The sequence below is a fragment of the Mirounga angustirostris genome, unplaced genomic scaffold (genome assembly GCF_029215605.1).
Source record: "Mirounga angustirostris isolate CCGP_5_RB_7025 unplaced genomic scaffold, mMirAng1.0.hap1 SCAF_8, whole genome shotgun sequence".
NCBI lineage: Eukaryota > Metazoa > Chordata > Mammalia > Carnivora > Phocidae > Mirounga > Mirounga angustirostris.
Window position 1 is genome coordinate 105,661,588 of NW_026991716.1, and position 26,506 is coordinate 105,688,093.

At 37.2% G+C, this 26,506-nt stretch overlaps 1 protein-coding gene across 2 annotated transcripts in view; it reads left to right on the top strand.

Annotated features, from left to right (window-relative positions):
• Positions 1–26,506, top strand: part of PKIB (cAMP-dependent protein kinase inhibitor beta) — a 102,860-nt gene that overhangs the window by 35,851 nt on the left and 40,503 nt on the right. Inside the window, exon 3 of one of the 2 annotated variants that reach the window (XM_064597033.1) lies at positions 25,098–25,165. The exons of the other annotated variant lie outside the window; for it this stretch is intronic. The gene's annotated coding sequence lies outside the window, so the exon portion shown is untranslated. The remainder of the gene's footprint in view (positions 1–25,097; positions 25,166–26,506) is intronic. 2 annotated transcript variants of the gene reach the window in all.

Sequence of the window (26,506 nt, forward strand, 5' to 3'; positions counted from 1 at the left end):
CCTCTTCCCCTAATTTCCTTGCCACCAATTTTCTGAACATTTTCTTTCCAAATTACTGACCATTCAAAATATTTGCCACAGCCTAGAAGTCAGGACAGTTTATACCTCTGGCCTTTTCTCCTTCCAAGCAATATGGACACCTGGCAGCACTGTTCAAAGTTCTGCCCCCCCCCTGGGAGGATTTCCCTTCGCCATTGTGCCTCCAAGATATCTGAGAAAGGGGCTGCCTTGCAACAGCTGTCTGTGTTCAGGTGGGACCTGCATACTGCACAGAACCGCCTGAAAACCAGGCCCAACTTTTCTCTTCCTCAATCAACTAGCTTTAGGGAAGTCCTCTTGAGACAATAGGTATGGATGGGTAGAGATTAGGTATTGTAGCAGGAGTACGGGCCATGGGCATTTGCGTCACTTCATCCTGTAATTTATTTATGCCTTTAGGGCCTGCTTGAACCTAATCTCATACAGACGTCTTCCAGTTGATTTTGGAGTGCTGCTGTGCATGCCCAACTTTATGGCTTCCTGGGTCAGACAGCAATCAGTTCGTGATAAACAGCTCAGGTCTCATGGTAATTTGGTAGCCCATGATTAGGTGTTCATTTTCTTCTAAGGCCCCATAGTAAGCCAAAAGCTGTTTCTCAAAAGGAGAGTAGGTATCTGCAGAGGAAGGGAGGGCTTTTTTCCAAAAGCCTCAGGGTTTGCATTGTAATTCACCAGCAGGGCTTGCCACATCTCCAGACAACGTTCCTGCCTGCCACCGGCACTCATAGGCTGGGAGAAAGATCAACCATATGAATTTTTGTCAGTACAACACGTTCTCAAGGGGAGTTGGCCTCCCTTCCGTTCAAAGGGTTCTGCGCCTATAAACTAGGTCAAGGCTAGGGATTGATTGAGAGGTTGTGACTCTGTTTTGATGATTCAAGAGAGACGTCTGTTCATTAGTCCTAGAACTCTTAGGCTGATATAGATCAAATATTAGATAGCCCATCCATTGTCTAGGGACACAATGATCACATACCCAATGCCATCGGTTTCTCTGGGCAAGTCAGACAATTCTAAGTATTGTTTTGGCTCTGCTCTCCATTATGGTGACCACATCTACTTTGTCTTTGGTGGTTAAGTGCTGCCACTTGCCCCCAGCATCCAATTTTCCTCATTGTAATTAGGGATTCAGTTCAGGGCAGCAATTCTCACTGTAATTTTTGACCTATTAGAGTGACCCCAGATTTCTTCAAGGATACTGGGGCTCCCCTCACAAATGTATTTCTTACATCATAGTGAAAGGTGTGTCCTTTGGGTCCTGGGGGAGGTAAGCAGGTATTACATAATAAGCCACTTTAACAATTATTCTATAGTATGCCAAGGCAGTCAGTTGTAGCCTTTTGATTTCATTTAATGTTGGTCTATGTTTCAACCAACCAACCAAAATGTTAGACCTTTTTCTAACCCTTGAGCTAAAACATTGAATCCAGAATCTCTGCTTAGTGAACCCATATCAATAAACTCATTCTGATTCAACTTTACATTTCTGCCACAATTATCCAACAATTTAGAAAATAGTGCTGCTTATTTGGTATGTAGCATACTTTCTCATGGGCCACACTTTATACCTTACCCTTTGGATACTGCTGGAACATGAGTCTAGTTGTTGGTTGGTCTAGAAACAAAGAGAGGTGGCAGGGGTAGATCCTGAGGAGAATCAGCAATGTCTTGCAAGGCTTCTACTTCAGGAGAGACTATTACAAGTTTTTCAAGCAAAGCAGGGATGGACCTCTTCAGACAGTAGTGGAAGAATGGCTTCTACTGGCAAAGATGACTCAGCACAATTTAGGGATTTGACATCCTCAACTTCATTGGAATTTCTCATATGTCTGTATTGCAATTTTCAGAATCCCATTCTTTCCCAATCAATACCCAACAGATGTTGTAATTTAGCAATTTATAGAATGAAATTCTGGGTTTGAAATCTCAACCCTACAGCTACAGAAGACAAGGGTATCCCTCTGGGAAGACATAGAAGCATTCAGGTAATTTATGCAGAGCTTGAATTGGGACTTTCAAGCCCTGAACTCATCCCTTTCTTTCCCTGCTAGTTCCTGCCAAGAGAGAGATTATATGATTATAGTTTATGAGATTATGGAGGCTGGCTAGGCAAGTCCAAAATCCATAGGTCAGGTTGGCAGGCTAGAAACTCTCTGGCAGGAACTGAATTTTCAGTCTACAGGTAGAATTTCTTCTTCCTCAGGGAAACCACTCTTCTGTGCTTTCGACTGATTATGTCAGGCCCACCCAGATTACCAAGGATAATCTCCTTTACTTAAATCAATTGATTATAGATGCTAATTACATCTACAGAATTCCTTTACAACAGCACCTAGATTAGGGTTTGATTGAATAACTGGGGACTATAGCCTGGAATAGTTAACACATAAGACTGACAATTCTAATAGTTCAGTTTTGTTCTTGATGACTCATAGTCATCACACTTATAGGCAGATATAAATGATGTGTCCATAAAGATTATGGCTAATTACCCAGGTACAGGCTCTAGGGCTTGGTTTCTTGAAAAAGTTCTAGACAATAGTTTGCTTTTTAGTCATTTATTTTTCCTTAAAAATAGAATGAAGTATTGCAGCTACAATATGCTCTTTGGTAGCATAATGTAGTCCATTTTTTTTTTTTTTCCCAAAAAGAGGTAGCTCTAGTGACCTATTCTCAACAGATTTTCTCACCTTCCAGAAAAGCATCTTATTTGCAGCCTGTGGCTATTACGTCTTTAAATTGCTACACAGTTAAAACATCCATAACAAAGTGGGTCAGCCTTGATCTTTGGGTCCAGGAGTCTTTTCCATTGCATTCATTTATTGCTGCCTATTGAGGGCTGATTCTTTCAACAGGTTTGGAATTTAGTTTTGTTTATCTCAGAATTCTAGAATTTGAAAATTCCAGAAAGCTAGTCCATGGATAGTTGAGCTTTCTTGGTATGTTGTTTAAAATGTTTAAAATGTACTTCAGAAAAATAAGGTTGACATGTGACTAAAATGATACCTCTTCTGAGAGAAAGGGGCACATATTCCTGAGAAAACATTTGGTTATTAATCACAAAACAAAGTGGCAGCTCCTCCTGGATTATTTTTCCCAGGTGACTACCACCTTCTAGCCAAGCTCATATGACTTGTTTATTGGAATAATGATGTGTGTTAGGCCATTCTGGACTCTTGCATATGCTCTGGTAGCCAAAAGGTAATACATAAATTGCTCTGACAGGATTTCAGGTGTAATCTATGGCTGTGAGATTTTTGTAGGAAACTTTTAAGGCAGCTTATCTGATGCATTACAGTTCAAACTGGGGGATGGCAGGGGAGGCAGCAGGGGAGTGGGAGGGAATGGGAGTAGGAGGAGTCTGGTTCCAAAACATGTACTTTTCCCTCTATATTAAACTCCCTGTTCCGTTTAGTACAACTGAAAAGGATTGTTTGAAGAAAAACAGTTGGGGTGGGGGGTGCTTCCTGGTAATAATCAGCAGCCCTCTCTTCCACTGGGTGCCTTTCCCCGTCTCTATTTATGATCAGCAGGACATTACCTGTGCTTTAATTTAGACCAGATTACTTTAGTGCTTAAGGACAACCAGATTCCCTCTGTCACCTCTCCCAGTCTTGCCCAAGCTTGACTCCTGATGTTCTGTTCTGGCAGTGGGATGTAGTATGAGGAATTTAAGCTCTGGGGACTAACTAGTTACACCAGGGTTGGAATTCTTTATATCTTAAGAGGTTAAATTTTCTAAACTGTGGCTTCCTTGTAAAGAAAAATGGAGATAATTCAGAACATTATGTTGGAATAAGATCATGTGTGTGAGAAGTGAGTGGTACAGGATAGGCAGTTAACAGAATGTGTTTTTCTTGCTGCTATCCCCCTCTCTACCTTCTGAACATGAAAGTATGGACACAAATATATACGCAAAGGGTGGAGATGAGAGTTGTCATTCCAGACATTTCCTCCAGTCCTTCAGCTGTGCCTCCATAATTTATATGCTAAAGGCAAACCCGTAATCATTACCTTTTACCTCTAGGATGTTATTTGTATTAACAGACATTTATTGAAAGTCTACTATGTTCAGGGTTGTTAACCAAGGCTAAGGAGAACCATAAATACCAACTGGCATTATTGTGTGATTGTAGATTTTAAGAATGGAACCTACATTTTGGTATTTTACCCTCAAACTCTAAAAACAGATGAAAGCCTTGTTCCCAGTTATTAGTGTTGTTTTTCTGTGTTGATTTACTCATAACCTGTTGGAATATATTACCATTGTCTTTTTAAAAGCTTTATAATTTAGTATTGGGAAAGGAAATTTTGACGTCTAAATTTATTTTTCTCACGTACAAGAAAAATATGTCTTATGTCAGTTTGCCTTTTGTTTATACTGCTAATATGGTGAGAAATTTAAATAATTTTTGGTCTCCATGTTTCCTTTCCTGCATTTCACTCAGGAATTTTAAATTCTTATAGCTAAATACCATATATTTGATAAAAATATGTTGAGGGCCTACTGGGGCCTAAGGACATGGAACAAAAGTGGAAATGGTACCCGCCTTCATGGAGGGAGTAATAGTCTAGCAGAGAAGATAGACAAACAGGCAAATATACAGCTACTAATTGTGACGAGTATTATGGAAAAAAATGTAAGTTGCTAGAGGGAATAGACTTAATACAGTGCTAATAAAAATAATGTAATTTTGCAGCTAATTTAGCTTTGTTTTGAGGGTAATATGTAGAGCTTTTAGTGAAAGGAATTTATGAGTGAACGATTACAGAAGTATTTGGATTGTCTCTTGTTTTGGGGCTATCTGCGTGCTGCTTCCTCCTTCTTCATAGTTAAGCAAGAGCTTCTTGGGATCTTTCTTACATTGATGTTTTCAATAAACTGTACTGATATTTATTGAGCTCTTTTTTTTTCAGCTGTGTGTTTCTAAGCTTTGAAAGATTAAGGAGTAATTCAACTTAAACACTAACTTTCAGCCACATCTCAATGTACTCAAACAACCAATATGAGTTCTCTCAGTCCAGCTTCACAGATGCCAGAATCTGCAGCTCTTGCTAGAGCAATTAAGGGACATGACTAAAGATAAGAGACTTGTCAATTATCAGATTTGTGGTTACATATGATAACCCTAAAGAAATACTCACAAGTCCTTTTCTAAAAAATATTTATTTATTTATTTATTTGAGAGAGAGAGCAGGGAGGAGGGGGAGAGGGAGAGAGAAACTCAAGCAGACTCTGCATGGGGCTTGATCTCACCACCCTGAGATCATAACCTCAGGAGAAACCAAGAGGGCGCCTGGGTGGCTCAGTTGGTTAAGCGACCGCCTTCGGCTGAGGTCATGATCCTGGAGTCCCGGGATCGAGTTCTGCATCGGGCTCCCTGCTCGGCGGGGAACCTGCTTCTCCCTCTGACCCTCCTCCCTCTCGTGCTCTCTGTCTCTCACTGTCTCTCTCGCAAATAAATAAAATCTTAAAAAAAAAAAAAAAGAAACCAAGAGTTGGTCACTTAACCAACTGTACCACCAAGGTGCCCCTCACAAATCCTAATTCTTTGATGTCGTCCTGAATCTCTAGATTAAGTTCTTTACATCCTGCTGATTAGGATATGCGTTAAATTTACTAATATCGCATGAAAACGTCAAAGAAAAATGGGCCTGGAACCTTAGTTTGTGAAGTAAGACTGATTAGAAATGTTATGTGCTTTTAATGTTCTGGGGGTCTCTAAAATATTTTTGGAAGATGTTAGTTTGGACTAACATTTGGAGTCATTAGTAGGAAATATTAAATACAACTCATATTTGCAGAACTGGCTTCGGTGAAGACATCTCTATGGTGCCTTGATGACACCTGCACATACGGGCACTGGATTAGTTATATAATTATGAGAATTGAATAATCCTTAGTAAATGATGAGTCAGACCTGACTTACAAATTCAGAAAAGTGATTACTCGTATATGTTTATGTATATATTATTTATTTATTTATAGAATTAGAATATAATTAATATAATTATAATATATATTTATATACATTTATAGATTTTTGGTTACATATTACTCAAAGAGTAGGAAATGTATTGGTTTAGGTTGCCGAATCCTTGAAGATTATGACATAAATACTATCCCTTGGGGTGCAATAAATCCAATTGCCTGACTTTTAACTTTTCATTAATTGCCTTCATTCATTTATATACTCACTTGTTCTTTTTTCAAGCTTGCAATTACTGCTCTCATTGTGATGTAATGTGCACATTGCTATAGAAGTATAACAACGTTGGAGTTCAAGCTTGACTTTTCCTTAGTAATGGGGAACCTCTGTGCAGAGCTCTTTCTAAATTAGGGCCACGGGAGAGCCTCATGTTCTTGGCAAGAGCAGACCTGATTCAGGACCATCACTAGTTCCTACATCTTTTTGCCTTAAATCTGAACCAGGGGTCACTGAAGACAGGTATGCGAAAAAACTGTGGGTCTCTTCAATAGGGAAGTTCTCAGCATTCATTCTAATTGTGCGTTTGCCTCTATACTTTATCACAAAATAAAGATTGTATTGTTATCTCAGAAAAACGGTTAGAATTAATGATATATATATAATTTTTTTTTAAAGATTTTATTTATTTGACAGAGAGAGACACAGCGAGAGAGGGAACACAAGCAGGGGGAGTGGGAGAGGGAGAAGCAGGCTTCCCGCTGAGCAGGGAGCCTGATGCAGGGCTTGATCCTAGGACCCCGGGATCACGACCTGAGCCGAAGGCAGACACTTAATGACTGAGCCACCCAGGCGCCCCTATATATAATTCTATTTTTTTTTAGAGAGGGAGAGAGAGAGAGGTGGGGGGAGGGGCAGAGGGAGAGGGAGAGGGAAAGAATCTCAAGCAGACTCCCCACTGAGAGCAGAACTGACATGGGGCTCCATCTCACAACCCTGAGATCATGACATGAGCTGAAATCAAGAGTCAGATGCTTAACTCACTGAGCCACCCAGGTGCCCCTTAATGAGATATTTTTATGAATGCATTTGGTCAGCTTTGAATGTAATAAAACATGAAAAATGTAGTATTACAAGCATAAGGCATTAACATTACTAAAGACAAATGGAAGAGTTTATATTCCATGAGACGGTGGAGTGAAAGCAAATCAGGTTACCATCAGTGTATTTCTTGTCCAGGAACTACTCTGGGTCCACTATGGAAAAGAATTCCAGAAATATGTTAGTATTGACTCCAAACCAACCACACTAGCCTAACACTGTCTTTATTGCTTTGATGTATCATTGAAATCACAGTGGTGAAGCTCATAGAGAAGAGGCTGCTTTTGGGGAGCAAGGTAGGAATGGGTCAATTTTAGTTTGCCGAAGTTCTAGGAAAATTTTTATCCCCCGAAGATGAGAAGTACCAATATTTGGTCAGTGTGTTTGGATTAGACTCAAGACCTCAGGTTGGATCTTGACCATGGCACTAATCAGCTTGTGGTTTGGGCAACCTCTCCTAGCCTCAGTTTTCTCATGAATGAAATGAGGATAATCATATTTATCTTCAGGATGTTAGGAGGACTGTGATAATAAGTCACATTAGTTACCTAGCATATTTTAGTTGCTCAGTAGAAGTTATTTTTTATTATATGTTTATGCCTTAGCCAGAATCCCACCAGAAACAGACCTTGGAACAAAGTATGGAAAGACCAAAACTATACTTTTCTTCTTTGGCTTATTACTCAAAAAAGCCGTAATAAAAACAAGCCTGATAATTGGAAATAATTGAGGGGAAACCAGAATAACAGACTCTGTCTGCTTATCCAAAAGTCGAGAATTGTAGTATCTGATTTATAAGAATGTATAAGGGTTAGATGAATTAACATGTGTGAAGGCTTAAAACCATGTGTAACTCACACAGGAATGGCTCAACAGTATTATTATTATTATTATTACAGCATTGCTAATATTATTAGTACTATTATTGTTACCACAGAGTAGGGATGAAGGTCAGGCTCTGCAGTCAGGGAGAAATGGGTTTAGATCCTTAAACTTGCTCAGTGGGCAACCCTGGGGATGGACTTTGCATTCTGAACTTAGCCTAATCTTTAAAATGGAGATGACAGTAGTTTGTCTCCAGTTGGTCTGTTAGAGGATGAAAGCAATAAAATCAAGCTTAGCACAGTTCCTGGCACATTCAGAGCACTTGGTAATGTTAGATGTTTATATTAACAATGATATTTGTTCATTTATTTAGCATTCTGACAAATTTTTATTAAGCACCTACTTACCATCTGCCAGGCACTCTTCTAAATACTGGGAACATAGTATTGAATACAATAGAATCATAGCCTAGTGTTACTAACATTTTATAATAATATTAAACAGTAAGCTCCATTTAATATTTTTAATCAAAGCAATTTTTTTCATGAGGAACAAAAACTAGGCTTCACCAAATAGAAGTCATATGGACTGTTTAAATGAATAAAATGTTTTTATTTGCATATTATTTACATGGAAATAGATACTTCTCAATACTTTAAAATAATTTGTTTTCTTGACAAGTTTGAAGGTCTCTACTTTTCATTAGAATTTTATTTACTCCATAAATGTACATAGCAAAATTAATGAGACTTTATATATACACATAAAATATACTTGAATGCAGTTTTAAATTTCAAGCCATAGAGTTATTACATATTTTCAAAATTGTTGGCATGAAGAATATTCAGCCCTTACTATGCTGTTTCCCTCAGAGATGATGCAAAATTTAAATTATGGTTTTAAAAGACATTGTAAATCATGAATCTTTTGATAAATCAAACAAAGTGTTAAATCATTCTTCAAGACCATTTGACTGTTATATGTTTATCTATAGGTACTTGGCTTATTTTTTTTCCATATAAGCACTGAGTAAGCTTCAACTTAGTAGAAGAGAATATTCTTCTGTCATCCTTATGGCTCATGACAAGAATTTCACTGTTTGAAAGAAGTCATATTCTTAACTAGCATCTAAAATTCTAATTTAGTGAACACTCTGTCTCAAACTTTTTTTGGGTAAAGTTGACTATGTATGGACTGGCATTGATTAAATGAAATAGCAAGAGGAGAATCTGTAAATGCAAAAGTGAAGTAATTTGAAAATCTATTAGCTGAGAGATTTCTGCTTAGACTCTTTTTAGAGGACACAAATAAGGAAAAAAGTAACACACAAGGACCTTTTATATAAAAAGACACAGAGAATGACAGTCAACAATAGAAAGCACTGCACAAAAGAAAAAGAAAAAAAAGAAAAACATTTATGCTGCACAGCATGATATTAAAATATTCTGAAAGAACATGAAAATTAATTATGTACTTCAGTTTGCTTTTTACAAATGAGTTAGAAATGTCAAATTTCTGGATGAATGAGAAAGCTAAACACTGACTCATTTGCAGGTGTTTTCTGAACACAGCAGAACCCAGAGGATTCTGACGTGCATAAGAAAAGTCCCACAAAACATGGCGGGTTTATCATACTTGTATGCACATTGTTGTTGACAACATGGTCAAGAGCAAAGAAGCTCATATTGTGTTATGCACTGAAAGACAGTCTGATGTGGTAAAAAGAACACTGGGGAGGCGCTTAGAAGACCTGATCTAACTCTGCCTCTGCTCCATATTTTGGCAACTCGTTCAGGAATTAAGGCATAGAGGGCCTCTGTTCTGAAATTAGAGGATTGAGATTAAAGAGTTAAATATATTCTTCTCTAAGGCTCCTTCCAACTCTAGCATCCTGTAGCTCTGTGATCAGTTGTTCTCTTAGAAGCTAAACCATAGACGTAGTCACTTCCTCCTTGCACAGGCTTCATGGCAAAAAGAGCTTGCTGTATGTTTAAAATGGTAATCACTGGAAAGCACTAACATAATAAAATAAAATAAAATTTAAAAAAAGAGAAAGAAAGGCTTGAATATCTTGGAATTAAATAAGCACAAGGTTATTTACACCAAAAATTTCCTGTTCCATCAAGCCCAAATTCTTGATCAAAATAAGATAAGGCAAATAGTATGGGAGGGCCCCATACTATTTTATGGTCAAAAGGATGATTGTGTCTATGATTAAGAGACCAAAGAGAGCGTGTTTTTGTATGGAAATGTGTGGCTTCTTCAGGAAAACAGATTTGGAACTGATTTGTAAATAGAGGAGAAAATCTCAGTGATTTGTGCGTTTCTGAAATCAATATTACCACTTACCTAAAACACTTGCTCCTTTAATAAACCTTTCTATATACAAACATTTATACTTGTAGATTGAATATTCATATTAGATATTTCTTACTATTTTAGAAAAATAATCAAAAGGTAGAGAACATATACAAGATATGTTAAATGTAACAAGCGGGCATCCTAATTCTACATTCTCTTTTTCGAAAAAAGAATCAAGTTCAAGTTGAGATTTGTTTTTCAAAATTCTTTAAGAATAAATGGCTGTATGGATAAACTTGTACATTGCACATAAATCCTCCCTCATATTAGTATTCACACTGAACATTACCATCCTGGAGGATGTTTTGCAGTAATTTTAACTTTTTTTTTTTTAGAGAAGGAGGGAGAGAGGCAGGGGAGGGGCAGAGGGAAAGGGAGGGAAAGAATCTTAAGCAGGCTCCATGCTCAGTGTGGAACGCCATGTGGGGCTGGATCCCACGACCCTGAGATCGTGACCTGAGCCGAAATCAAGTTGGACACTTAACCAATTGAGCCACCCAGGTGCCCCAGTAAATGTATTTAACTTAAAAAAAAATCTTTGTTGACATATGATTCACATACCATAAAAGTGATCCATTTAAAGTATATAGTTCAATGGTTTCTAGTATATCCGTGTGTCACCAAAAACAGGTTTAGATCATTTTCATCACCACGAAGAGAAACTCTAAAGCCATCAGTGTGACTCCTCAGTTCTCCCCAAACCACTCCCTCCACACCAGCCCTAGGAAGCCACAAATCTACTTTGTTTCTCTAAATTAGCATATTTGGGACCTTTTATATAAACGGAAACATACATGTGTTTTGTTTCATTTAGCATAATGTTTTCAGGTTTCATCCATGTTATAGCATGTATCAGTACTTCATTCCTTTTCATTGCTGAGTAATATTAAATGGTAAGGACAGACTACATTTTGTTTATGCGTACATCAATTGATAGATATTTACATCGTTCCCACTTTTTGGTTATTATGAATGACATTGCTGTGAAGCAATGTTAAAATGTTATGCCTGTATAAGTTTTCACATGAGTATATGCTTTTATTTCTCTTGGGTGTATACCTAGGAGTAGAATGGCTGGGTCATAAAGTAACTATGTTTAACAATTTGAGGAATTGGCAAACTATTTCCCAAAGAGGCTGCACCAGCTCACATTCTAACCAGCACTGGATGAGGCTTTCAGTTTCTCCATATCCTTGCCAATACTTGTCATTGTCCAGAGCCATCCTGGTATAAAGTGGTATTTCATTGTGGTTTTAATTTGCATTTCCCAATTGGATGATGATGTTGCACATCTTTTCATGTGCCTTTTGGCTATTTGCATACTTTCTTTGGAGAAATACCTATTAATGCCTGTTGCCCATTTTCTAAACTGGGTTATTTATCTTTTATTATTTAATTGTAATAGTTCACATATATTCTAGGTGCGAGTTGCTAATCAGATATATGGTTGGCAAATAGTTTCTTCAATTCTGTGGATAAACTTTTCACTTTTTGAGGGTACCCTTTAATGCACAAAAGTTTTTAATTTTAGTGAAGTTCAGTTTATCTATTTTTTTTTTCTTTTGTTACTTGCACTTTTGGTATTACATCTAGGAAACTATTGCCTAACGCAAGGTCATGACGATTTACTTATTTTTCTTCTAAAAGTTTTAGCTCTTACATTTAGCTCTTTGATCCATTTTGAATTAATTCTTGTGTATGGTGAGATGGGTCCAACTTCATTCTTTTGCACCTGGATATCCAGTTGTCCCAGCACCATTTGTTGAAAAGACTGTTCTTTCCCCCATTCAATTGTCTTGACACTCTTGTGGAAAATCAAGTGACCATAAATGTGTGGTTTTTTTCCTAGACTTTCAATTCTGTTCCATTGATCTACATGTCTATCCTTATATCAGCATCACACTGTCTTAGTTACTAAAGCTTTGTGTTAAGTTTTGAAATCAAGATGTGAAGTCCTCCAACTTTGTTCTTTTTCAAGATTGTTTTGGCTGTTTTACATTTCCTACTTTTCAGCTGAATTTTAGAATCAGTTTGTCAATTTCTGCAAAAAAGCAAGCTGGGATTTTAATGTTGCTTATATTTGAATCTGTAGGTCGGTTTGGGGAGTACTGCCATCTTAGCCATCTTAAGTGTTCAGATCCAAAATCTATCTATAAAATCTATGTTCCTTTCTTGGATGGACCCATTTCAAGGTGGAGAAAAATCTCTAGTGATATTCTCCTTAGCACTGTTTTTGGGTGAGCTCTGTTTAATATTAGAAGGCATTTCTTTTTCATCTTAGTTGATGACACAAGATTGGAAGGGACAGCATTTGGTGGAATTGATACTTACTTCTGACCAGACTGGTGAACTGAAATCAACAATATTAAAGTTGTCAGCCTTAAAAGTAAATAACTATATTTAGGTTCAAAAATGTAACTGTTTAACAACAGGTTGGAAGAGGTTTTAAAAATAACAAGTTATATATAGTTGATATTTATTTTAGTTTGAGAAGAAAAGAGTTAGGGCATGATAACTGGCTTTTTAGATATCTGAAATTCTACCTATGGAAGATGAAACAAAACGAAGCAAAAGAATAGGATAACATTATAAGGGGATAGATTTAGCACAGTGAGCATGCTTTGTACATTATAGTAGGCCACTTTGATATATTTATTAAAGTATTATGTAAAAAAGATCATCCTAATGATATTTGATATTCAGAATACATATTGACCATCAAAAACTGCAAGAGGCTCAGTGATTAAAAAGATAGTGTCAAGTCCACTATCTTCCATTTACCGAACAGGAGAAGGGATTAGAATATTTTAGAAAAATTCTTAACAATAAATTTGCAAAAGATTTTCTCTTTCTGTGCAATTGCATGTAGTCCAAGTGAGGCTATGGCACTATGGGTACTTTTTAGAGTCGACCCATTTTGCAGCTAGCTTTATTTCTTTCTGGATTAAAAATAGAAGGCAGAGGTGTGGAGGCACATCTCTTCCGTGAGTGAAGTGGCAACTTAAGTTAACATGGAGATTAATAATAATAATAATTGCTATAATTACCAAATGCTTTCTTTATAAAGTTGGTAGGATTATTAGTCTCACTTACTAATGAGTGAATTGAAGTTTAGAGAGGATATGTAACTCACCCAAAGACACAGAACTCATTAGTGGTGGGGCTAGCATAACTCAAGGGTGTCTGAATCTAGCTGCTATGTTTTTCTACTTTCCAAGAGAAAAACTTAAGAATTATGAAGATTTAATTTAATGGCTCAATCCCTTAAGTGTATTTCTGTCTTCCTTATCCTCAATGTGCCATTTCTTCTGCACTTCCTTTGCTTTGAAAAACTTCATGGAAATAGGTACTCTAGTGATTCTAATACATCTGTTCATTTTTTTGAGTGTGTTGGAACTTTTAGGCATGAATAAATGTGGTGACAGGTTGACATCTGTTAATACTGACAGGTCATGAGATTAACACCAGGAAGCACTAGAAACATAAGGTGTTGTGGGATAGTTGGTTCATCTCAAGCTATTGTTACATATTTTAAAATCTAAGATCTGTTAGTCATGTCCTGATTTTGTTTATCCTCAGAGTTATCTATAATCTTAAGGATGCTTTAACTTGAGAAAAGTCTCTAATCTGAGTAAATGTGGCCTGTAAGAAAAGTCTGTGTAGGCACTATGGTTCCCTGGGTCAACACTGTTTATACCCATGCCCTCTGGGAGCAGCTGAGATTCTTTCACCGTCCTCAGATCCATGCCCCAGAAGGGCTGCCATAACAAAGTATCAAAAACTGAATGGCTTAAAAAGAACAGAAATTGGGGCGCCTGGGTGGCTCAGTCTTTAAGCATCTGCTTTCAGCTCAGGTAATAATCCCAGGGTCCTGGGATCGAGCCCCGTGTTGGGTTCTCTGCTCAGCGGGAAGCCTGCTTCTCCCTCTCCCACTCCCCCTGCTTGTGTTCCCTCTCTTGTGGTGTCTCTCTCTGTCAAATAAATAAATAAAATCTTAAAAAAAAAAAAAAGGAACAGAAATTTATTTTTTTCGCACTCCGGAAGCCAGAAGTCTGAAACTAAAGTGTTGGCATGGCTATGCTCCCTCCAAAGCCTCTAGGGGAGGATCCTTCCTTGTCTCTTCCAGCTTCTGGTAACACCAGGTACTCCTTGGCTTGTAGGTGTATTACTCCAATTTCTGCCTCCATCCTTCCGTGACATTTTCCCTGTATCTCTGCATCTTCACATTGTCTTCCCTCTTTTTATAAGGATACACAGTCATATTGGATTAAGGGCCTATCCTAATTCAATATAACCTCATCTCAACTTGGTTATATCTACAGAGATTCTATTTCCAAAAAAGATCACATTCATAGGTACTGAGGTTAGGACTTCAAGAGTCTTTAAGAGACACAATTCAACCTGTGACACCAAATCTGGTATTTGTGACACTGCTGAAGTGTCACTGACAGAGGCCAATCCCTCAGAGAAGTCCAGAAGTGGGGGGACTCATTCTACTAAAAATAAGTTAGTCTCTTAGCAGTTAGAATGATTGCTCTTTCACCAACTCCTTCCCCAAGAGGTTGTATTTTCATGCTGATGTGAATTTTCTCATATTTGAAGGGTCCCCAAGCTGATGTTATTTCAACTAGTGCAGCCCGATATGACAACAGTAGTCCCGCAATGCAGCGCAAATATCAACAGCCATGAAATCAATAGACGGAGCAGATGATGTGACTCAACGAGCTGTGACAATCAGCAAATGACTGATGGGAGAAGCACAGCTTTTGGCAGCAGGTGCTTCACTGAGAATTGGTTTTAGTGAATCACCACTGCAGCTGCCATTTTTCTCTGAGCCAGATAAATCCTGACATGAATGAGGTGCTGTTATTGGAGATGTAAATGCAGCTAGTACTAAATGTCACTGGCCTAAGTCTGAGACATGTAGTCACTCGCAAATGCAAGGAAGGGGATGATTTTGACATTTAATATATTTTTGTTGAGTTTTGCCTATTTTCTTGTCCTTTCCACAACCGTGCATTGAATTTAATGTCTGAATGTGAAGCATATCTAAATCAGTTAAAGTGAAGCATATGTGAATAAGTTAATTCATCTTCTAAAAAGCAAATGTATTTAATATAAAGAATTGTGTGGGTCTAGTAAACAACACTTGGGGGGGAATAAATCTTTAAAAACGTGTATTAAGATTTTCCTTTGTTATAAATTTGTACTTCAATGGCATCAATTAAATTTAAATTTAATTTTAAATTCAATTCAATTTAAATTCAGCTGTGAGTGTGGGACTACTGTGTGAGTGGTAGTCATGAAGCTCTGGCTACATAGCCTAATGCAGAGTCCTGCTCCAAATACCTCTCCAGTTCTAGCCAGATCATGAATTAGGAAAGTGAAGTTTTTTTTTAGTTGACCCACATACCTGAGTTAAAGAAAAATCTTTAAAATGACAACGACAACAAGCAACAGCAATGTCAAAAAGAAACAAGAAAGACTAGGCTGCATCCCCTAGCAAAGATAAATAGGAAAACCAGAAATGAGCATTACGGCCCAAGTCTCTTTACTGATGAACTGAGTATGAAGTCTTTACCTGGTCAGTTTGCTTTTCAGAGACTGTTTTTACAGTTGGTGCTTAAGAGTAACTCCTGAAAGACCCTTTAGGAATGGATTTATCTCAAAATGCTATTTCAGGGTTTTTTTCCTTAATATTATTCTAAAATCTGAGACTGACATTCTGTATCTTATTTAGATAGAAACATCTAAATCTGCAGCATGTTAAATAGTGAGCAAAGATAAATGCCTTTTGAATAATGTTCCTCTGTATATTTCTCTTTCATGTGTGTTTTTCCTAGACTATAGGAGAAAGAAATAGCCATAACTAAGAATATCAGGACAAAGTAGATGCAAGAAGGAGACCTTTAGCCCAAGAACTAACAGAATCAAAATCACACAGGAATTCACACAGTTAGATTTGAAAGGAAATGGAGGTCAGGAAGAGAAAAAAAAGAGTTAGCCGTAAAGTCAGTTTTGTTAGTGAAAAAAATAATTAAAGTTCATTTGAAACTTTCTCAGAACTTTTCTGGTCCTATGTTGGTAATTGGTTATTTATTTAAAAATTTTTTTAAAGATTTATTTATTTATTTATTTAGAGAGAGAGAGAGAGAGCAAGGGAGCAGGTGAGCATGTGGAGAGGGGCAGAGGGAGAGGGTCTTCAAGCAGACTCCCTGCTGAGCGCCGACCACCAGCCAAGGCTTGATCGCAGGACCCATGAGATCATGACCTGACCTGTAAGCCAAGAGTAGGCCCCTTAACTGACAGCCACCCAGGTGCCCTGGTAATTGGTTATTTAGAAGCAATTTGGTTTTAGATGAAGCTGAGTTTATATTCCCTTCCCCCCACAATAAAGAAATGGCCTATGATCTTGTGCTAGTCACTTAACCTTCTAAAGTACAGTTTCTCCTTGGGTACTAGGAACTTCCTAATAAAGACTATCATTTCTTAAGCACTTCCTATGTGTTAGGCATTATACTGAGTACTTTTCAGACATTGTCTCATTGAACGTTCATAACATATTCTGGGAGGCAGAAGTTTTCTTTCCACATTATAAATAAAGAAAGTTGGGCCAGAGTTATCCAAGTCACAGCTATTAAGTTCTAGAGACAGTCTGGCTCCAAAGCTCATGTGCATAGCATTATACTGTCTTTAGTACTAGAATCTGTCCCAGCTTTAGCCTTCTCTGACCAAACCTTTTGGACTGTCTGACTTCCTTGGCCCAGTGTTCCCGCCTTTGACACTGCCTCTCAACAAGTTTCAAGAAAGGTTACTTTGCAAAAACCCTTAAAGCTCCCACAGGCTGTCTATGCAGATAGAGAAACTGCAGTCCGAAGGCTTTACTATTTTGTAAGAGGTCATTATGTCCATTTCATGAAAGCATCTTGTCTTACCCAAAAAGGCACTAAATAATAATAATAATAATAAATGTATTTATATAGAATAATATATATTGTAATATTTTTATATTTAATAATATATATTATTTAAAATTGAGGATCTATTTCTTGGTACTCCTCGTCCACTTCGCACCCCTTAGTCTAAGAGTCTGTGAAATCACTTTCTGGTAGATATGGGAGGATGGCAACACGGGTTTTTTTTTTTTTTTAAAGATTTTATTTATTTATTCATGAGAGACAGAGAGAGAGAGGCAGAGGGAGAAGCAGGCTCCCAAGGAGCAGAGAGCCTGATGCGGGACTCGATCCCAGGACCCTGGGATCATGACCTGAGCCGAAGGCAGACGCTTAACCATCTGAGCCACCCAGGCGCCCCAGGGTTTTTTTTTTTAATGTTGGTTAATTTGTCTTTTTTTTTAATTTAAATTCAATTAATTAACATATAGTGTATTATTAGTTTCAGAGGTAGAGTTCAGTGATTCATCAGTCTTATGTAATACCCAGTGCTCATTGCATCACATGCCCTCCTTCATGTCCATCATCCAGTGCTGTCCTGAACTGCTTTCAAGGATATTGCTATGCTTCTAAAAAAACAGAGCTGACTCCTTTGAATAGGTTACTGATCTCATCAAGGTGAGGGTGGAGCATCTGGTATTAAAATACAATGCTAATAGAATGTCCTATAAAAACCACTTTGAAAAAAATGTGGCATATTTTCCACATATTTACTTTTCGCTGCTCCTGTGGGTTGAATTAATCAAGTGACACTGCTGTTCTTGAGACAGTATGACTTGGTGTCAGGCAGACGTGGGTCCCAATCTTGACACTGCTTGGTACTGGCTCTATTATAACCACAGGTTCTTTCAGGCATCCAATAGTATTAATATCTACTTTCGAGGGCTTTTGTAAGGATTCAGTGTGAGAATGTTTAAGACATCTGGAAAATCACGAACACTCCACAATTGTTAACTGCCTTCCCTCCCGCGTTGGTATATTCACTTTCATATATAACATCATTTTCATTGGCTTTCTTTGTGAACATAAATGCCAGATCTAAATATACTAGTATGAATATAAGAGTATTGGGGTTAGCACTTAAAATTTTAAGTCTATTTTTTTAATTAACATTGAAATTACGTTCTTAACTGTGATGCCTAACAGTGTTCTCTTTAGCCCCAGTTATACCTATTAAGATGTTGTAAATCATTTGGAACACATCTGAGACTTATGAAGTTCTTTCCTGGTGTTCGAGGACAGTGACAGAAGCAAGAAAGTAAGACAGGCTAAGAAGTTTAATATTGTTGGGAAAATTTAAAACATAACTTCCTTTACTGAAGCGTGGCAAGCAAAATTAAGAAACAGTGAGTAGTTAGTTTATAATAAATGCGCAACTGGTGCTTTAGCGAGGTGGTTTTTCTATGACCATGATAAGGAGGTAGAGAAAGGGGCTTTCCTGAGTGAGCAGAGTGGCTTTCAGTCTATATGTTCGATGCCAGGAATTTTTGACCCACACAAGCCACACCTGAGGAGATGTGCAGGACAGATGGGAGCGAAGCATGACAATTTTGCATGTTGTATGCAACTACACACAGTCCTCCTTCCTGCCCCCGCCCCTGATACACACACACATTCTTCCCTTCTATCAGCTCAAGATTAAAAGAAAGCTTTTTTTTTTTTGCCCCAAGCTACTTTGATGGTGTACAGTAACTTTTCTTCAGGTATTTTGCAACCATTTATAAAAGAGAGGTCATTTTAGGGCAAGCCTTTCTACCCTGATTTACTTAGAGGAATAAATAGTAATGTCTGGTTGTTACATTTAAAAAAGGGGGAGGGTAGAATCCCTCAGTTCGAGCCAGTATTAAGAACTTTGAAAAAGATTATGCAACTCAAGTATAATGCTAGAAACAATAAGGACAAAAACTAACCCCCATGTAAAGACCATGGATAATGCAGTCAGTATGTGAAGAGGAAAAGAGGAAGAGATTACTAACAGATTTCTCTTCAAAGGAAAGGAGGGGAATATCAATTCTTCATACAAAGTGAATTCGTATGATTGGTTTCAATGAAAATATAATGGTAAAGAATCCTGGAATTTTGATGTCCTTGGGTAACTACAATGTACATTCTGCAGCCTAAAGCTAGGGAGAAAATATTTTTTTTTTTAAGAAAAATCTTACGAAAAAGCTAATATAGTTATTGTCATCGGTCTGAAGTGGATAGTGCTGGACAGTGGAATGAAGAACAGAATCTCTGGTCCGACGGCTCCCTAAAAAATGTCCTCCTGGGTGGGTGGCAGTGGCCAGGTGGGAAGGAAGAACTAACTAAGAGTGTGGCACACAACGCTGCCTGAATATTCTGAAATGCTGGTGATCTTCCAGTAATTGGAATGCATCTGGCAAGTGGTACAGATTCCCAGACTCTTAGATGTCACAGTTGACTTGCCTGTTGCCAACCTTATATTAATTTCAAAGCATAAATTTAGATCCACTGTGAATTAAATTTAGATCCAAAGTGAAATTGAGGTCCACTGCGTCTTTGAATGTAACTTAATAAAAGTTGGGGAGGAGGCTTTTGTTTCATTTTGTCATTTCCAAACATCAGCCTCGTAGAAAGGATGAGAACAGTAGCAAAACTTCTGCTTCCACTCCCTTTACTCCTGTCATCTCGTTCCTTCCTCTACTGTGAGAATAAGGAAAAGAGAAAATGGTATACATACCTGTCGCTTGTTCTTTTTTGTCTTGGGATTCTGGACATTTAAATGGAAACTAAAGCACGATTGAGACCTGGCTTGTTCAGAACCCTATGATTAATGCTTTTTATTTCAAGAAATGTTTGCTTTAATTTTTCATGAGAACTTTAAACGGATTTAAGAAGTATAAGCTACATCAAATCCCTCTTAAATTTGTTTGTCTTCTTGGATTAAGGTTAATTCTGTTATTCCATGATTTCAAATCATTACCCTTCTCTTATTAAGATAAAAACAAACTTTTTTTTTTTTTTGCCTTTGCTGATTACTGCTTCTTCTTCCTGCCTTCTGGGAGAATATCTGTTACTCAGTTTTTGACACATTGATCTCTCTGAGCCTGAGATTCTATCAATTCTCATCTTTTCAACTATATTCTATACAAAATTGCTGAAATTTCCATTTTCAGTTTTCTCCTCTTGCCTGAGTCCCAGGCTCATAGTTCTAGTGACTTACCGTTCACCTCCCCTGGGCTCCGTTGGGACCATTTAAATGTCACCAGCTCTCCTCCTCACCTGTTATTTTGTTAGTGGTTCTACTCTCCTGGTTCCCCAAACATAAAACCTTGGAATTGTTTCAGCTTACTGCTTTCCTTCATTCACTGTAGCTATCCCCACGTTCCACAGATTTTTCCATTTTGAAATGTTTTTTAGATTCATCTTTATCAGTTAAGAGATCAGTTTACCAGTTATCACAAAGAGCCAAACTAGCTGGATTAAACACGACGTAAATGTAGTTCTGTGTTGTGTACAGCTCAGGTCGCTGGTACAGGGGTGGAAGAGAGGCATGGCCGTGTTAGGAATGCAGGCTCCTTCGATTCTGTTGCTTTGTCATCTCCAAAGTCTTGATTGTCCTAGTGTGCTTGATTAACGATGGCTCAGCACCACAGGTACATACCAGTGTTCAAAAAGGGGACAAGAGGAGGCAGAAGCCACATTCTCCTCTCTTTCAGGGTATAACCTAGAAATGAAATACATTACTTCTTCTCAGAGCCCATCTTTAAATGGCAAAATCCAGTTGCATGGTCTTATCTAGTAGCATGGGAGGCTTGGTTATATGGTCCTTAGCTATGTGCCCAGCTAAACTTCCTATTTCTACAGAAGACAAGGAGAAGAACTTCGGGAGCCAACCAGCAGCATCTGCTACACCTTCCTTACTCCAATTCTATTGTCTTTACCCTATGGCGGGTCTTTATTGCCCATTGCCAAGATTACTTTTGGTGACTATTAGCTGGGTTTACTGATGGCTCATTATCAAACCACCCATTCTTTCTTTAAAGAGCCGCTTTTTTTCCCCCTCTTGTTTAAACTTTGCTCTTAACCTTCGAAGCTCTTTGTAATCTGGTCCTATTCTACCTGTTTCTAATCTTTTTTTCAAAGTTCATTGATTCATTGATTCATTGATTTATCCAGTAAATATGTGTTGAGTGCCTACTCTGTGTCAGACACGGAGTCATTTATTTTCCTAAACTGGTGCTGTGGATGGAAACATCTTCATGAATGTACATACTTGCTAATGTCACAATGATTCATTTCTTTGAAGCTTGTTTTCACCATTGTCATGCTTGAGAGGTTAAATACATTTTAAGAACAGCCTTTTGAAATGAGGTCTTGCAGTCGAAGTGGTTAATTTGCTTTTAGGAATCAGATGATGTTCACTTGACACTTTTCAACTTTCAGGTTTTTATGCATTTTAAAACTATGATTTGCTTTTAAAAACAAAATGAAAATAGAAGAATGCTTATTGAAGCAGCTATAACTAGATTTAGTAGCTCATTGAAATTGTAAAATTGCTCAAATGCAAGCATGAACTAAAGATTACCTCATGTGTTACAATTGTCCAGTTGCTTCTTTGTTCCCAAACACATGAACCTCATGCTTAGTCCTGCAGACTGAGGTGTGAAGATGTATATCACAGAACACACCTTGTTTGGACTTTGTCTTCCAGACTGCATTTTCTTCTTTTTCTATAATCCTAGGTAATATAGAGACAGATATTTACTTAATACAACTAATCTGACATTATTTTTATATTTAGTTCTTTATTCTTTCAGAGAAGATGCTGGACCAGGTCCAGATCTAGGGCAAGGTATATGAAGCTGAGTTGTACAAATACAGGGTCAAATCTTTATTTAGATTTTTGATGTTTTTTTTCATCATAGAGTTTCATCATTGAGTTTTTAATTAGTTTTAGTCACTAATTTTGATTTTTTTAAAAAAAATTGCATTAAATATTATTTATCTTGATTTCTGAGGATTCAGGGACCTCCTGAAATCTTGTGTTTGAAGTGCGCTGGATCCTTCTTCTTTATGTAAATTATTTGTATATCGACATGGCTGGCTGCTTGAGTCATTAAAACTTTCAAGTGAGGATATATCTATTTCAAAGAGAAAATAAATACTCATTATTTTACCAAACACTAGAACCAAAAATTATCTTAAATGCCATCAGATCATCATGGTTTTAAGTATTTACATTTACAACTGAGATCAGCTCAGGATACACAAGGAAACCATTCCATGAAAACAAGGCAGGGGCATTAAATGGGAGGATGAACAAGTGGCCAGTTTGAGTAATTTTAGCTGCTTTATTACATTCTGTCTTGAAATGGCTGCTCTCGTTCCATCTCTAGCCTGGTAGCCTCATCTCTAATGGCAGAGTGGTTATGTCATTTTCAGACTACATCTTTGGAGGAGGAGGAGAGGAGGAAGAGGAGAGAGTGGGTAGAGCCTGGGAGCTGCTTTACCCGGAGCAGTTCTGCGTGTATCTGTCTTACATATTGGCCATCTGCTAAAGAGTTCATTTGGAAAAAAAATATTTAAAAAATAGTTTGAGAATCACTGGACTAGATGATTCACAATTCTGAGTGTACCTGTAGTTCTGATATGATGGATTTCTGCTGACCTACCCACACCTTGATCTGCTACTCTTTGTCAGGCATGCAACAAACACCCTTTGGTGAGACTGCCTTGCATATCTCCTAGCCTTCATGTATAACACTGTGTTTTCTCTAGATTTAATAGTAGTTCTAAGAGAGGTAGGAGAGAAAATTAGACCTTGTGCAATAACAATGTCCTACAGATTGTGCATCTTATACTGAAGTTCAGGAAGAACATAGTCGAATACCCAGTTATATTATTTTTATTTCATTTTACATTTCTGTCAATGTATCTAATATATATGATAATTTATAATATAACATATAACATATTAGTCTATTAGTAGAGTGTTACTTATAATTTATAAAAAGAAATATTCATAAAAAGGAGATGTATACTCAAAACAATTCTGTTGTTGTTAGGGGCATGCCACTGTTCTTGAAACCTTTTCAGAAATTACTGCTCTTTTGTTAGTAAAATTGTTGATAGTTGGTAACTAAGGATAAGTAGAGACTCTCCCAGTCTCTTAATCTTTAGCATATCCCTCGTAAATCTAAATTTTGATGAGTGTGAGTTATCAAAAATATGTATGGAATATTATTTTCAAAGTCCATCCCATAAGTATACTTGGACGTAACACAAGCTGCAAAGAGGTAGAGAGGGAAAAATAATTATGTCAGCATACTATTTCTTTTTTTGTTTCTTGGTTCTATTACAATGGGCAGAAATAGTGGAAATTCATAAAATGAAAACACTAATTTGGTAAAGGTATACAATAGGGATTTTTTAAAACATGCATTTGAAAGACACAAATAACAATGTTTAGTTTTATCAAACTGACTTTAAATTGGGTTCTTGTTTACAGTTTCTACTAGATCTTTGCCAAGAGCTGTATGCAGATGTTTGAAAAAAATTAGGACTACAAAAGTATGTTTTTGTAATCTTGTTTTTAGGGGTGAATATTTACATTATATTACATAAATTTTGAAGCTTATAAATTTTTATTTTAATTACAACTTCCCCCATGATCGTGTTTTCATTTATTTTTCTCTTCCTCTTCTCAGTTCCATATATTTGGCCTGAACAAATTAGACTCAATGGAAGGGAAATAGTCCCAGATACAGAGTGAGAGGAACAGTGCAAACCATATGGGAAGCTGGGTACAGGAACAAAGTTAAAAGATGTTCATTTTGGATTTTAAAATTCTTTCACAGTGATAAAGTATGCATTCAGGCAGCGCTGAGTCTGAAAAATACCTCATGCACCTTGACATTCAACAGATATTTATTTTATTTCTCCTACCATGTACAAAATGTTGTGCAAGAGGAATGAGTCACAGCCAATGTCCTCAAAAGGCTTTGAAAATTGTGTGAGGTGGAGATGGGAAGACAGTTATCAGAAATTTATAAGTTCAATAATGGAGATACAACAGTGTTTCAGAACACAGGGGAGGGAATGTACTAGCCTGAGGGGCATAGAAGTCTTCTGGGAAAGGGGTGCCCAAGTTAACCCTGAATGGATAAATACATGGTAGCCAGGGGATAGGGAGGGGATCGAGGTCAAGAACCTCAGTCACAGGGGCAATATAAATAAGGCAAAGGGGTGCCATTAGCTGGGTATGACCTCAGAACTTTAGGATTAATGCAGGCTGGGCATGGGTGAAAATGAAGGAGAGGTGGATTGGGGTCAACTCCTGGAGGGCACCATACATGCTGTAAAAGGGCTTAGGCTTGATCCTGTAGGTGATGGGAAGGCTGTGAAGGATTAATTATAGAATGACTATGAGCACATTTACTTTGAAATAATTCCATCTGACATCTGAGTAAAGAATGGAGTTGCAGGAAGCAAGAATGCTAACAAGAAGAGTCATTTAAGATGTTGGAATAGTCCTAGAAGAGTACTAACACCTGTTACTTGAAATGAAGTCTTTTTGACTTTTAACAGAAAGTTTTATTGTAGAATTGGAGGTTTTGCTTTTCTTAAGAAAGTCAAGTCCTGGTATTTGCCAGTTGTAACTCTATAAAAATAAAATGATTAAAATTTGTTAATCTAGGGGCGTCTGGGTGGCTCAGTCGGTTAAGTGTCTGCCTTCAGCTCAGGTCATGATCCCAGGCTACCTGCTCAGCGTGGAGTCTGCTTTTCCCTCTGCCCCTCCCCCTCCTCATGCTCTCTCTCTCTCAAATAAATAAATAAAATCTTTCAAAAAAATAAATAAAATTTGTTAATCTAACTGAATTTATTCCTTTTCTGGTTCTTAATAGCTTTTTTTTAAATTAATTTACAGGAAAGAAAGTTTATCAGAATTTCTTCCTAAACGTCTTAGAAATAACAGCATATTTTAATCAGAGACTTGTAAGTATCCTTTTTTCTTTATTTAGAAAATTAGATATTGATTTTATGGAAAAATTGGCTCCTTCAGGAATACACTTGACAGGATATAGCTTATACAATCTGAGTTGGCATGCAAAATTTGAGTGAGAGTAAAACACACAGAAAATCACCTCTCAAAAAACAAAGAAACCAAAACTTCGGTCAGAAAACTGTCATCAAATTTATCTACACCTAGTTAATGTTTGACTTATTTTTTGGCAATTTCTATTTCTTGATGTCATTTTCATTATTTTTTCCCCTTTATGAAAATATCTGTGTGTCCACATATTTTAGGAAGTCTGTAACATCAATGAGAAGGAAGAGGAAAAGGGTAGGGTGTGAACACAGGAAAGGGAAGAATTTGTATTCTGTTAAAAGTTACACGGCTTCAGACGACTTTGTATTTTCCAATTACACTTTCAGTGAAAGTTTTTACAAGATCAAAGGTAGGTCTCATAATAGCTAAGGTTCAGTCAGTTTCATCATATTTTTGAAATGTCTTTTACTCTGCTAGATCCAAAACTGGCCAACTCAGGAACAGAGAATCAGGGAGACCCTTCCTGCTTCAATTTAGCAAGAAGTCAAGACAAGCACATCTTTTTACAAGCATGTATTTTATCAGATAAGTTGAGAAGACTCAATGAGAAGGAAAAAAAAAAAAAAAAAAGCTTTGTCCTAAAAGTGTATCTGTAGCAACAGCATTTAATATTTTATTCCCTGAAAGCCTTTTGAAATCTAATGTAGTCCTATTTAGCACTAAGACAAATAGTTGTCATACTGAGTTAAGAGCAGAGTCTAGAGCCCATGGAGTAAAGGGAGATTAATGAAGAAGTCAGGTAACTAAGGTCTGGAGCTGAGTGGGTTCTTCACTAGGTGGTAAGAGCTTAGCATACTTCTGGGCTTCTCAACTGTAAATACTTGTGTTTGAAGATTGTTGACTAGAATTGATGACTACCTTAGATCATTTCATGATTCTAGGACATCCCTGAAACTTTGTTGCTTAGTAGTTAATAGTCATTTTATCTTGGGTAATCTATGATTATTATAATGGAATTAACACTTGTGTAGTAGCTAATAAAACCAACCAACAGGAACTAAGACATATTTCTTGCTTGCTTCATCAGATAAGATCTCAGCAAATTGTTTAATTAAAAGGTGTACTGAGATCTTAATTACATATTCTGTCACAATATAGGTGGTTTCCTAGCTACGTGACATTAATTTTTAGTTCCAATGCATCCATATTTGAATCTTGTGTGTTTGAGCAAGTTACCTGAATTCTTTAATGCCTCCATTTATCAGTAAAATGAAGTTAAAAATGCT